The 14,809-nt window shown below is 45.1% G+C and overlaps 1 long non-coding RNA gene across 2 annotated transcripts; it reads right to left on the bottom strand.

Moving 5' to 3' along the window:
* Positions 1-1,609: 1,609 nt before the first annotated feature.
* On the bottom strand, positions 1,610-11,033 carry LOC308483577. Of its 2 annotated transcripts, none has more exons than XR_013989694.1 (2): positions 10,692-11,033; positions 1,610-6,639 (listed from the first exon to the last, which is right to left on the bottom strand). It is a non-coding gene; the product is annotated as an uncharacterized lncRNA (long non-coding RNA). The 2 variants fall into 2 exon arrangements; XR_013989695.1 differs by having other exon boundaries at positions 10,498-11,033.
* Between the last annotated feature and the right edge of the window lie 3,776 nt (positions 11,034-14,809).

Genomic DNA, 14,809 nt, shown 5'->3' on the forward strand with positions numbered 1-14,809 from the left:
GGGGATATTTTGATCTGTGTCATTTACACAAAGACCATGAATTTAAATCTTTCCTTTCCCCCTCTAATCAGGTGGCAGACCTGTAGTAAGAGGCAACCATGCCATTCATGCCATCCATTAGGTAAGAGGTGATAATGCCACAGTTAGCAGAACTGGAAAGAAATGTGTTGTTTTTGCAAAATGCCATACCAGGCTAAGATCATGCAAATTTAACAGAATGGAAACCACAACTGGACTGGGCTTGAGTATCAATAATGTGATAATAATGTGCTCAAAAGATTAACAGAGAACTTCATCCCAATGTCTAAGTGGCCGTTAAACCCACAATTAATTGTACTCTCTCATGCACAAACTCTATTAAGGTAGGCAGAAAAGTTGTCCTCAACACCAATGAAAACGGAAAGGTGGAGGGAGAATAGTTATCAAGTCTAATAATTCCAACACTCTCAAAATCTCTGTTACAGATTGGACAATGTGATTAACTGTTTTTGACTTTACTCATAGTACATTTCTTACTCATGGACTGTAGAGAAATGATCCTGACCTTCTCCCCCATGCTAAGCTCCCAGAGTCAAATATTTGTCTGGTCAGTCATGCCCCGAAGCTATTCTGCTTTACACCAGCAAGGAATCTTGTGTACCCGGCTTCTCCAAAGAAATACCAACACCAGTGTCAGATCTTTCACCCACAAGTTCCAGTCGGCTACCTTGGTTTTCCATAAGCTTTGTACTAGAACAGTCTTCCAGTCCTGAGGAGTAATGGCCAATATCTGCTACGATGGTGAGCAGGAGGGGAAGTGACTGGTGGCGAGTTACAGAGCTTTTTGAGGCAGGGTGGTCCAGTCCAAATGCACTATTTGTACACACATTTATGATCACACTGCTTGCATTCCCTCAAACTGGGTTTGCACCACCTAAAGAAATGGTCTCTCTTCACTGCCCCTCCTTGCGCAGACATATTTTAACATGTGCAGGAGCATAATCAAGGTAACATTTGAAAAGCTCCAAATCTGATGACTTTTAGGAGGGTATTCTGTACCGATTAATGTGGTGATCTAAAGCCTATCCTGAGCTATATATTATTCTTGCCATGTGGTGATGACAGGGCCTTGAGGCAAGGTTAGGCAGTTGCCCCAGGGCGCTAGGCTCTGGATTTCTGAGAGGCAGAAATCTGCCTCTTGTGCTTGTTAGCTGCTGGTACCACCTTCTCGTCTGCTGTGTGCCCGCTGCAAGCCAATGTGCCCACTGCCAGGTGGTGGTGGGCAGACAGGCATGCAGCAGAAGGGGGGCAGTATTCTCTGTTTTGCCTCTAGCCAGCCCTGGGTGGAGACCAGCTTGTTGTGGTCTCCCCACTGTAGCATTTTTCTATACATTGTTCTTCTGTTTTGACTAAAACACGGAGGTGCTCTATTCCAGAACAGGTCCACACACTCACAATCCTGTTGTCACTCCATCACCACCTCAAGATATTTACACTGCAACTTGCAGTCCAGGCCTAACAAGCTGCTGCTTAACATTTGTTGGTTTTTAGTTATCATCTTATGGTGCTTTGGTTAATTTTATATCATTTTGTTGTATCTTTTAAAGTTCCCATATTGAATTTGTAGAGAAGGTGTTTTGTTTTTTCAAAGCATACACAGGAAAATGCAGAAAAGACAGATGAAATCACCATGGCCTGTGTCAGTTTTGTCCAACTTGTAAAAACCTCTCAACAGTATCACACGCCACATGAGGCGAAACAGCCCTCACTCATGCAGATAAGAAAAATGTATGGTTTTGAAAACCCAGATGTTTCACTTGTAGGTTTCTGATTGATTCACTTATGTACACATTCTGGTAAATGTGAAAAACATTTACAGAATGTGTAACACAAGTACAAATTCATTTTCATCTGCTCAGTCTGCCAAGAAGTCCCCTTGTGCAAGTTTCTCTGCCTGAATAACCAAATGTTTGTTATACTGAAAAAGCATATAAATGGAAAAGATGGGTCATCTATTTCCTACGCTTAACAGGGGAGGCCAGAGTACAACCACGCACATGGAGGGTTCTGGGGTGTTTTGTGGAGGGGTGTGTGTGTATGCTGTGGGGCCATGCCAGAAAACAAGTGTGGGTCTGGCCCAATGGTAAAGCAGACATCTCAGAAACTGCGCTGACATGGGCAGCTACCTAATCTTCCAATATGACTGATCTGGCCTTGCTAGATTCTAGTAGGTTGACATATGGCAGCTTGATGGTGTTGCTTCTTTAAAGGGCAAGGGGTTTGATGCTAAGGTGTGCCTGGGAAGACAAATGCTGAGGTGATGGCGGCAGTCACATGGCGACTGGTCAGCTTTATCCTGCCAGTTGTTTCGCTACTCAGCTTCGCACACACTCTTCACCTCCCCTTTCTTTCTTACAAAAGCTCATGCTAAACCCTGAAGCTTAGTTCCTGGAGCCCCGGGGTTTGCTATTGTACATTAATCCTTTTGGATTTTTTTTTTTTAATTCACTTTAGTGTTTCATTAGTTTTCATCCCCAATCCCCTGTGTATTATTTCCTTCCAGATTCAATTAAACTGGCAGGCTGTGCCCTGAGCCAGCAGGGCTAAAACGGGAGCGTGTATTAGTGCTGCAGGCAAAACAGGCGGCTTCTGGGCACGGAGGTCTAGTTGGGTTTCATCTAATGAGCCTTTAAGCTACAAGGCACATGGGTGGACCACGGGATTGGCCATCTGCAATTGTCCTGCTTGACCCTCAGAGCTCCGTTCAGTGACCCACTTGAGGGAGGAGTGGGGGGGGGGGTTCTCTTTGAGCTTCAAATTGGCGTGATAGCAGTAATAGTAGGTCTGAATTCTAATGCTCTTCACAAGCAGTTCTGCCTGATATTCTCCCCTCCCCTCATATTCTTGTAGTTTTCAGCATAAGATTTCGTGTAAGAGGAACGTAGAATCGCATTATTTCCAAGAGGCCACATTTGCACCATATATTTAAAGCATTACAATACCACTTTAAACAGCCACGGTTTACCCCAAAGAATTCTGGGAGCTGTAGTTTGTTACAGGTGCTAAGAGTTGTTATGGGACCCCTATTCCCACCCCCTGAGCTACTATTCCCTGAGTTCCATGGAAGGGGGCTTGATTGTTACACAAATCTGAGAATTGTAGCTCTGGGAGGGGTCTCCAAAAATGATCAGCAGCCTCAACAAACTACAGCTCCCATAATTCTCTGGGAGAAGCCAGGTCAGTTTGAAGTGTTATGTGTGAATGTGAGAGACCTTCCCTGCTTCAGTGGACATTAGCAACATTAAGGGTTCTCTTGAGTTTCTGTATATCTTTTTTGTCTTTTGCCAGAGAACTCTATGATGAAAGACAGTTATCAATCTGTAACTAATATTCTGAGGGAGTTAAACCTTTATAGGGTTTTTCTTGTTCTGTCAATCTGGGCAGCAAAACAAGCTAATTCACTTTTCCCTCTCAGCACAAGGGTGGTGTAGAGAACAAGCAGCTTCTGCCTCTCCTCTTGGGCTGATGGACTAAGCAGAGAACTTCTCCTCTCCCATGTCTACTTGTGAGTCAGGCACAGTTGGGTGAACTACTTAGGGAAAGGTTTGGCTTGTCACAACAGAGTCATGAGTAAGCATAGGTATGAATCTTCCTGGTGTCAGTTTAGAGTTTATGTAAGCCGAATAAAGGTCTAAACAACAGCAAAGCTGGACAAGTTGATCTATAAGGAAACACTCTAAATTCCACGATTGGGCCATACCTGTATCAAAAAGAAGTCACTCAAAATGTGGTGATGCATGGTGTACATCTGTCCTTGGTGCTGCCACTGTAAAACTCAGCAAGGAGCAGGATGGGGGCAAAACCAGAATTAGTGGCTCCATCTGCCACTGATCCTGGCTCCACCAGCCATTTGCTCTGGCAGCCCTTACTTTTCATTCCTCTAACTTCTGCCCTAATCAGTCCCATGAGCACCAGCCTCTACCAAGAAGAATTTAACAGATGTGGTATTAAGCAGTTTCCTATATTCCTCATATTGTAAACCTGAACAGTGGCTGGCATACCATAACCTAAAATGCTTCCTGCATGTTATTCTGAGGGGACTTAGAAATGTGGCAGGCTGACTTGGCAACCTCTACCTTGCTGAGGCTCTTATTCCCATATGTTTATTCCTGATCTCCATTTATCTGTGGGAGAACTAGAGGCTTCAGATGATTTATCTCTATACTTGATGAGACATGACATCCTTCACATACGCCCATTGGTGAGCAAAAGCTGAACAAAGCCATGTAACTGTCTTAGGGAGTGTGTGAAGGGTAGGTCTGAAAACTGGCAGCAAAACACACAGAACAGGACAAGTTCCATGGAGACAGTTGATCCATGGAACGTAGTCATGCCTGCACATGAAGAGTCTGCAGTTTGAGGTTTGCCGCACCCTTTGAAGAAAAGATATTTCATATAGTCATCCATAGGCACCATATTGGTTTCTCTAACTCAGGGATAGCCAAGTTAGTGCTCTCTGGATGTTGTTGGACTACAACTCCCATAATCCCTGACCACTGGCCATGCTGGGTAGGGTTATTGGTATCTGGAGTCCAACACATCTGGAGGGTGCCATTTTGCCTTCCCCTGATGTAATGACTCAGCCAGATTACTTGCAAGTATTAGGGGTGCAGTTTCACTGCCAACTTGTGGTGAAGCATCAACTCACGATACTCCCCATAAATTTTCCACACAGCTAATAGAATCCAGCACTGGTGTCTGCAGTTTACATGGCTGATTTCCTGAGGTTACAGCATGTCTTTTTTTGTAGATCCATCTTATTCTCTCAGCAAAACCAGGAATGCAAAAGGCTATCAGATGTATGAAACCCTCCAGAGAAATTACCCAATTTCAGTAAAATGTTTGGCTTTCCCATTCCTCGAGGAACCTCCAGAGTCACTCCAGGGTATTTCTTGAGATAAAAAATTCAGTGCCAGTTGTAAGCAAGACAACATCCCTATCACTAGCTCTGTTTTCTTTGTGAGTGAGGAAGTTGATGAACACATTTCTTAACCTCCACCCTCAACCCCTCAAGAGACTGAAGTGAGACATTCTTTCCAGTGCCCTCTGGCTGACTTTCTCCCTTTGGGTGACATACACAATGTTCACATTGTGGTGTCAGGAAACGTGTTATGCAGTGTACTTGTTTTGCTCCATATGTGTGGTTTCAGTTCAGACGGCTTCCCCAGTCCCCTCACATGAGGAACCCAGGCCCATGGACCAAGATACGGCATGATGAGGAATGTGAACATATGAAAGTAGCAGCGTCATATCCTGTTTGCGCCCAGCTTCACGTTCACTGTCATGGCAATGTCTGAGCAAAGCCACAAAAACCACAGAATAACCGTCAGAAGCTGGGCCTCAGTTCAGGTACGAGAAGGTCAGGAATCAAGTGGTTGTGATGACACAACCGTTGCCCTCTCAGTAACCTCAGGAAACATTTACGACACCAGTTCTCCTTTGATGAAGCAAGGCAGGGGCTCTCCTCAGTGCAGGGCCTGAGGTGGAAGCATGGCCACCAGGTTAGCATAACTGCCCCTGCTTCCTTTACATTTCTGCTGCATGATGACAACGGAGTCAGTGGAGAAGGATGGCTGTCACTGACTGCAGCTGAACAATCAGAGCTGTGGTTTCACTCCTGTGGAAAGTGGCAATGATGTCACCACTTTCTGGTTTCTACATCAATATCTAGACTTACCTGATCAGAGTTCCTGGTCATGTGGCTGAACTGAGTCTCAGCACATCCACACTGTGCTATGTTAGGTTTTTTTAAAAGAAGTTTTCCCTTTAGATGAATAAAGTGTGTGGAACCATTCCAAGGTTTAGGTTTATCATTGATAGGGAGGTCATCTGAACCATCTTTATATTGATATAGGGATGCTTCCAGGACGCCAATCCTCATATATGTCTGCTGGCTGTGTGCATAGCTGTCTCCAACGTCTTACTTGTAAGCTTTCCAGGGTCATTGCTCTAGGAATGTGCAGGAACGCAGGTGGAACAAAGGGTCCCTATGTTCTTATTGCTGAGCCCAGGGCCAGCTCCAGGTTTGATGGGGCCCTGGACAATGTGTCCTTTTATGGCCTCTTTCCTCCATAGGTGGTCCTCCTCCTCCATTGCTGGGCCCTGTTGGGCTTTCTAGGTGGTGGTCAGTGATAAACAGTGCTCTGAGGAGCTCCAGGTAGCAGCATTTAGATTTCCCACAATGCCCCAAACAACTCTATGCTAGGGGTATTGTGGGAAATTGAAATAGTGACTTAACCCATCTACCTGGTGTGGTTTAGAGGACAGGGAAAATGCTTTAAAGGTGGACTGAGGGCAGGTGTCAGTGATGGCCCCAATAACTGTCCATAACTGTCCACTACTGGGTGCTGGTAGTGGCCCTAGCTGAACCTGACCCTCAGTTACAAGATGAGAGCAGCACTGGAAGCAAGGAGTTCTTACTTCTTACCATCCTTATGGCAAATGTCAAAAGGCTTAGAGACATTACATGGCAGGTAGCCCTTTTATGTCATCCAGAACTCTGCAGCAGCTGAAATCCTATTGTTGGTAATGATAGGCACCCACATATCCTATTTGACTTCAGGGAGCAACTTTCTGATATTGTATAATTCCAAACTGCAGCTGAAATGATATAATACATAAAACTGAATTTCACCAAATTTCGAAAAGTTTAAAGAAAAAGTAAGAAGTCGAAATGAGAGTTCCACTCCTAAAGCACACCCAGTACTTGCAGCATTTTTCAGATATATAGAGAAAATCCTGCTGTATTTTTTGGACGGTGGGGAAGTGGCAAGTACAGCTAGTTGCATAGGAAAGAGAAGTCCTTTCAGCCTCTCTGGTGGGCACCATTGCGGGCTGGCATTCCCCCATGCACCAGGATCCGATGTGGGAAGTACTGTTTCTTAGGCAGCAAAGGAAGCCTCTGGGTCAAGCTTGCTGCCGGGTAATTGGTCCCGCCCACTCACCTAATCAGCAAATTGTGAATGGGCATGGACCACCAGGGGCGGGCTCAACCAACCCCTCCAGAATATAACATAGGCCTTGCTCTGCAGCCACTTTTCACTAGATCTCCCACCCTTTATATATTGCTGTTGTTCTGCTTGACCCACCGTATCCGAGACCAGGCTGGAATTTTCCTAGCTGGCAAATTGGCTCCAGCCCTCTGGGTTTCACCATCCTTCTAGCAAGTGTCACAACTTTGGTGGTTTAGGCAATGGATAAGCCTAGCCTTGGTTGGAGAGGAGGTTGTGGTCTCTGCCTGGTCCCTCTGAAATGGGGTGTCATGTTAAAGGGGTACTGGGGAAATTCTTTGGTCCAGATGCCCAGGCAGGAGTGAGGGGCTACAGCACCCCCCAGGTGCAGTCCAGTGGTGCTGTTACTCCTTTATGTAGGTCAGCAATTCCTTCATTTTTGGTTGATCCCAAAACACAAAGTCTTCCAACAGGTTGGCTGGAAGGGGTGGGGTCTACCCAATGCCTGTGCCAAACCTCTTACATATGCTGTCAATAAAGTTGGGGCCTGATTTTGCCTAAATATTGGTTGTCATTTCTCTTATTCTTGGTATTGGGGAGGACCGAAGGGTAAGGGGGGATGCCTTGCTATGCAAAACCCGGACCCTTGAAAGCCTGCTTCTATGCAATCATTAAAATAAAGGAGCACTCCTTTGCATCAGAGCTCTCCAATGATTATTTTGTAGTTGGCTATTTAAAAAAAAAAAAGAGCTTTTTGGTGACAGGGCCCTGCCAGCTGCTCAGGTTGCTCACAAGCTTGCATTAGCCCCATTTTAGAAACCACTTAATAACAACAATAACAATACAAGCAACAACAACAAAGGAACTGCTTCCCCCAAAGTGTGCTGCATCTTGATTGGAAAGCACTTGTTTAGATGAAGCCAAAAGAGCAGCCCAGCTGAGCAGCAGCCCTCAATTTCCTCTGGTCCTCTGTACACCTACCTGCCTCGTGACTCTCCAGTGCTTCCAATCGCCAGGAATTTCAGGGACCTCAGCTGCTAGTATCAGGGAGGCGGAGGGGGAGGAGTGAGTCTGGTTTCATGAACAAGGGACGCTTTGTCCTGCAAGAGGCCCTTCCTGAGTCGTATGGCAGAACACGGTGCAGGATGCATTCCAAGAGGTTTTCACACAGACAGGTGTTTCAGGAAGATTCACAATGGCACACTGCCATCCTAGGAGCCCCTTGAATCAGTCCTAATCTTATAGTGAGCTCTGATCTTCATTACACAGTATAAGTTGTGATAGGGGAGAAATCTGATTCAGCTTGTATTTAAAGGCAAATCTACACAATTCACACTTTCCAAAACAATATGGGAACAGAAACACGGCCAGTCTTCGAAATTTGAACTTTCCAAAGTTAGCAATGCAGTTCTCCAGCCAAAATGCATACACCAGTGTAAAGTGTCCTTATTTTGAAAATAACACACAAAAATGCATTGTAATAGGGAAGACTGCCTTGCAAAAATGTGTGCACTGGGCAAAATTACATACAAAAATTGTATATTAGGAGAAATTCAGACCAAATTTCTGATGAACTTTCATGAGGCCATTTAAATCATTTTTAAAAATCACAAACTGATGTGCAAATGTGGAGAACTGATCTTGACTGGGAAAAATGAGGAACTGAGAGAAACCAAAATGGACAAATTCATCCATGACTTGTACAAGTACACTGTTCCTACCGATCGCTACATTGCTTTCAGACAGTAAAGAGTTCCTGTTCCCACAGAAGTTATGTAGAAAGGAGAATTCCCAACAGCACACTTTGTCTCAGAGATGAGATAAGCTGCCATAATCTCCCTTGCACAGAAATACTAAAGGCACTATTCCTAGTCAGCTTCCTGAAATCCAACCCCCTTAGCATCCCTGTCAAACTAGTGCTAACCAAACCAAGTCATGAACACGGAACAGGAGACTCCAAAACAACAAGCCAGGTAAAGGATCCAGTGTGGGAATGCTCATAGTGAAAGCCTTGCGGGGAAATGGTGACCGCCAGTCCCTTCTGCAAATGCAAGGTGGCATGATCCGTAAGGGTAGCAGACCCCAACATAGATCCTTATTCTCTCCCCCTCCTCTTCTTCCTGATGTATCTCTTCATTCACCCCTTTTCCCTGGCGGTGAGGGGAGTGCTATTTTGTGGTTTGCCTCAGATGCCAAAATGTCTTGGGCCAGCCCTGGGAACATGTAATCAGGATGGAAATAGTGGAAGTGGATCACCCGGCCCAGAAGACCTCAACTCATGACTAAAACAGAAGTGAAATGGACAAACATAACAAGGTGAGGGGGAAGGGCATTGGCAAAGGGTTGGCTCCACCTAAGCTATACTCAGAGTAGGCCCATAGAAAGCAATGATCTTATGTTAGTCATGTCCATTAATTTCAATGGGGCTAATGAAGAATTAAGTGTGGGTTTGGCTTCTCAATTCAGTAGGTGCTCAACTCACACACATCCAGAGAAGAACAAAAACGTGTACTCATATATATATATGAAAATATCCAATATACAAACACCTATATATGCACAACACATGTGCAAAGCGAGCACCTATATTTAGCCCAAAGTGTGTTTCATCTTTGCACACTTCTGTAGATATGCAAGCAATAATTAAAAAGGTTATGAAAGCACACGTAGATGTGCACACACAAACCCAGGCATGCATACTAACATACAAAATAGGCATGTGTGCAATGCTCACAGAGATATCTTATGTGCACACACACGTATGGCCAAGTACAAGGGCAAACACACAAACATTTGTGGACGTGCAGACACAAACACATCACATGTATGTATTCAAACCTGTAAATACGTACATGGATTTGCAAAGCACAGATCTAGATTTCTACTGCAAATGCATGCTAAAAGTTTTGTACATACATGTGCAGAAGTGAACTAAACACACAAACACATGAATGTTAAAACCTTCCGTGCATATATAAAGCACAGACATGCACAACACAAAAGAGAAAATAATAATTGCAAAGCCCATCTCTCTAAAGTCCTCTAAACTTTGGACATATGCAGGTATATATTGCACATAGCGCACCAGAATATATGTGTATGTATGAAACACATGCTAAAAGCATATATTCAGAAGGGCACACACGTGCAACACATACTTGGATTCACAAAAGTGCATCCCCACTATATACAATCATGTATATTTTGCATGCACAAAAGTGCACGCAAGTGCAAACACCTATGAGGATCCAAAAGCATGCAGAATCATACAGAATATATGTGTGCATAACATTTCACTCGTCTGCTCTGATAAATACATGCATGTGTGCAGAAGTAATCTTGAAAATCCTGCACTGATCTTAAGTCTGCTACAAATGGGAAGGTTTCTTTTTAACCTCCCACAGCTGACCCTTCTAGTGCATGCATTTGGCAGCTCCAAAATGTCACGCTGTTGCAGCTTCCATAGACTTTCATAATATAAATTAAACAAAATTGCAATTATCCTCACCATGGACAACCGTGTCCATCTGGTACCTCTTTCATTTGGGCACATCAGACAGACACACCTCGGTGGCAGCATAAAAAGCCAGAGCTCGTGGGTGCAGCAGGCATTGGTTTCCCCTTGCACTTGGAACCCAATTTTCCTGCAGCAAATTCACTTCTCCTTTTCCCTTGAATTCCCCGATCCTCCAGATGACGCACCTGCATTTAGCGAAGTGTCTGTTGTTTGCTCTTCCACATTGTCCCACCTCCGATGGACCGACAGCATTCCACTTGTGATTACGGCAGGCTGGGCTCAGCACCGACAAGAACCTCTCTCATTAGCTCACACCAGTTTCTGCAATTACCTGCTGAATTGTTTGCGAACTCGAATGTGGAAAGCAATTATATAACGACAGCATTTTCACTGGCACTGTAATTATAATTTCCAAGCTGGTGTTGTGCAATGCAAACTACAGACCCATCCGTGCATCTTGTGCAGTGCTGGGAGGTTTCATGTGACGTGCAGTAAGATCTGATAATAAACAGTATACCATTTCGCTTTGCATGGGGCAGCTTCTAAACACGTGAGTTCCTGACAAACTAAGCAGCCATTCCCAAACAGGTGCAGTGGTTGTTCCTACGCCAGCCTCTGTGCAGGATGGGTGAGTAAAGACCTTGGATGCTGTGAGGGGCAAATAAAGTGGCCAGCTTTTGATTTCAGGAGGACATCTAATCCAACCCATGATGGGGCGGCCAGCTGCTGCTTAAACATTCCCAGCAAAGGAGAACCCGCCACCTCCCAAGGTGGCCTGCGACACTGTTAAAAAAGTTCTTACCATTAGGAAGTTTCTCTTAATGTTTAGTTGAAACCCGCTCCTGTGCAGTTTACACTCGTTGGTTTCCCCACCCTAGGGGACAAAAGGAAACCAGAGTTGCTCCACCTTCTGTATGACCTCTGTCATGTGAGGCCACCATCACGTCTCTTCTCCAGGCAGAGTGTATCCATTTCTCATGTAGGGTTGCCATGTTTCAAAAAGTGAAAATCCAGACAGAAAAGCTACACTGCCGTTATCGGTTGACGTACGTCTGGATTTGCCTGGACGTTACTGCTTTCGGATGCAGTAATCTGTGTATGTCCAGTAACTTCCAGACGTTTGGCAACCAAGCCATAGAATGAACATCTCTCACAGGACTTGGCTTCCAAGCACCTCCTTGTCCTGGCCACTCTTCTCTGCACAAGTTCCCACTTGTCAATAGGCCTGAACAGGAAATACAGTATTAACCTGTATAGGAAACATGGGGTCATCCCCAGGGTTCTTGTATAAACCAGCAACTCTGCTTTACCAGGGTTCCTGAGTGAGTGGTGGTTTCTGCTCTTGTGAATGTGGATAAAGAGCCGTCTTTAGACTTTCCCCTTTTAACCTGGGAAGGTTGGGAATGCGCAAGTGGGGTGGGGGTTGCACAAGCAGACCCATGCCTCCTAAGCAGGTTGACATCACCTGTTCAGGTACAATGTCTAAGCAGGGCTTATTCCCATGATGTGGATTGCATTAGCCTTTTCAACAGCTGCACCACACTGCTGGCTCGTGTTGAATCTGTGACCCACTACAATGCCTAGAACCTTTTCACATGTCCTGCTGCTACGCCAGGTCTCCCCCCTTCTATACCTGGGCCTTGGATTTTTTGTACTGAAATGCTGAATTTCATTTTGTTGGTTTCAGCTCAATGTTCCACCACACTACAACTTCCTATACAGTGGGGAAGGAAGATGGCAACCCATATAGGAAGCTGCCTTATTCTGACTCAAGACCATTGGTCTAGATAGCTCAGTATTGTCTACACTGACTGACAGCAGCTACCTAGGGTTTCAGACAGGGGACACTGCCCCAGCTGCAATCTTATGCATGCAAAGCGGGTGCTCCACCATGGAGCTGTGGTCCTTCCACCCACCTGGAAGATGCAATTGGAAATGGAGTCCCCAAGGGTATACACTGAAACCCACATGGTTGCTTGTACCAGCAATATTTATACCATTGAAGCAAGAAGTGCATCCCAGGAGCTCTTGCAATCTTACAGAGAGATGAAGCACCAATAAAGGTTGTACCCCTAAGCACCAGTTGTGGTTATGACCCCTTCAGACTGGTGTTTCTGCAACAAGATCTAGACACAATAATAGTTGCATTTATGGTTCCCCAATGCAACTGCATTATTGTTGTCTGGAGGGGCTGCAATGCAGAAAAAAGTGGGACAAAAATAAAGCAGTTGCATTTATTTATTTATGAGATAAAAAATATGTGAGATTTCAGCAAGAAGTTATAGGGTGTGCACTTATAGGAAATGAAGCAGTGTGACTACACCAAAACCTTTTCAGGCACCAACAGTAATGAGAGTGGGATTGTGTCTAACTGACCCGATAGCATCATGAGCACAAATAATCATTAATGTGCAATAAAAAGGAGAGGCCTTATTTTATCTGTCAATCAATTTATTTATCTATCCATGTGGGTTGCACAATTAAGGTGAGCATGTTGCGTGATGTGCACGCATGGCCACTGTGGATTTTTTGGGGGCCCCAGACAATTCTTGACAATTTTGGGGGGACAGTCAGGCTAGATAGCGCCTATGAACCAAGGTTAGAGAGGCGGGGGTAGCGCAGGCAGGGTGGGCCAATCCTAGATAGATAGAGGGGATGCCCACCCTCTGTCTATTGTGTCTGTCTGTCTGTCTGTCTGCAGAACAGAGGATCTGTTTCGTCCAAACCTCTGAATCAAACTACTCATCACACTGGGTGCAAGGGAATAGAATGTGTGGCTTTCTTTTAGAATTTAAATAGCAACTGCAGGAGAAGCAGTCAGATTAGGACCTCAGGACATGGGGCTTTTTAAACTCTGCCCCTGTCATAATTTCAAATACCCCTGAAGCGGATATGAGCCCTGGGAAGGAAGTCTAATTGGGGAGAGAAATGGGCAGGGGAGGATTGGAGCAGGAGAAGCACACATACCAAAACCTAGACTCACTCCCCTGGGGAAGGCATAATGTTACCCCATCCACAGGGCTGGCACAGAGAACTTCTCTCTCACTGGACTCCATGGAAAGAAGGAATATATTTGATTTTTTAAAAAACCACAACAGGATATGGTGGAACTCTGCACACAGTCCCAGGACACCAGCAGCCATATATAAAACCCATTCTAGAAGGCTAGAACTCAGGTGCCAGGGTGCCTGGAACAGAACTGTGTCTTCCTAACCTCAAGTCATGCACACTTATGCCCTAAACCATGCGATGGAGGTGCTTTTTAAAAAACTTTTATTTATCTATTGAATTTATATACTGTCCTATACCCGCAGGTCTCAGGGCAGTTCACAGAATAAAATCAAAATATAAAACCACAAAATACATAATCAAAATAAAAACAAAAAGAACCCAGTAACACCCCCCCCCACACACACCAACTTTGCACCAACAGGTCACATTTAGGAGCTTGGCTGAGCACATCACCACTAAGACATCTCTTCTCAGATCCCCAGCAGGAAACTTGCCTTACTACTCCTGGCACAAACATCCAACACCAACTTCACCCCCAGGACCAGGGATTCAAGGGGGGTGAAAGGAAAGGGGGCAAGATGTGGTTGTCCCCCATCTGCCCCCCCCACTGTCATTTGACATATGTGGTTACTGAGTCTTGCTAAATTATATTGCTCCAACAGTGGGGGAGCAGACACAAGGCTGCCCCAGCCCATCTAGTTGAGCGGAGGACAACCAGTCAGGAAACCCCAGAGCACATCAGAAAAGCCTGTTGGATGAGGCCAATGGCCCATCTATTCCCACATCATGTTCCTGCAGGGGCCGACCAGATAAATGCCTGTGGGGAACCAGCAAACAGCGCCCAAGCACAAGAACTCTCCCTCCCACTTGTCGTTTCCAGTAACTGGCATACCACCCAGAACTGCTCTTTCATGTATACATGGTTTTATATTATTTCATATGTGATTTTATATTATTTTACTTTGCCTTGAGCTTTTAAATTTTGTAATGGTTTTTTGTTTTGATACTGGTTATTGACTGTAATACAATGCCTTGACTTGACAGCAACTGGTAGAAGCACGGCATGAGCACAATCGCCCTCTCCTGTTCTTTGTCCCTCCATCAGCCTTCCCCCACCAGGTGTCCTCCAGATGTTGTCTGACTGCAACACCCACCATCCCCAGCCAGCTTGGCCAATGGCCAGGGATAATAGGAGCTGTGCACCCCTCTGGTTTTCAGAGGCGCAATGCTTCTACATGCTTTAGCTCTCTTGGATAACCACCCCATGATCCGTGAACTTATCCAATCCTTA

The sequence above is a fragment of the Podarcis pityusensis genome, assembly GCF_964106645.2.
Source record: "Podarcis pityusensis genome assembly, chromosome: 8".
Taxonomy (NCBI): Eukaryota; Metazoa; Chordata; class Lepidosauria; order Squamata; family Lacertidae; genus Podarcis; species Podarcis pityusensis.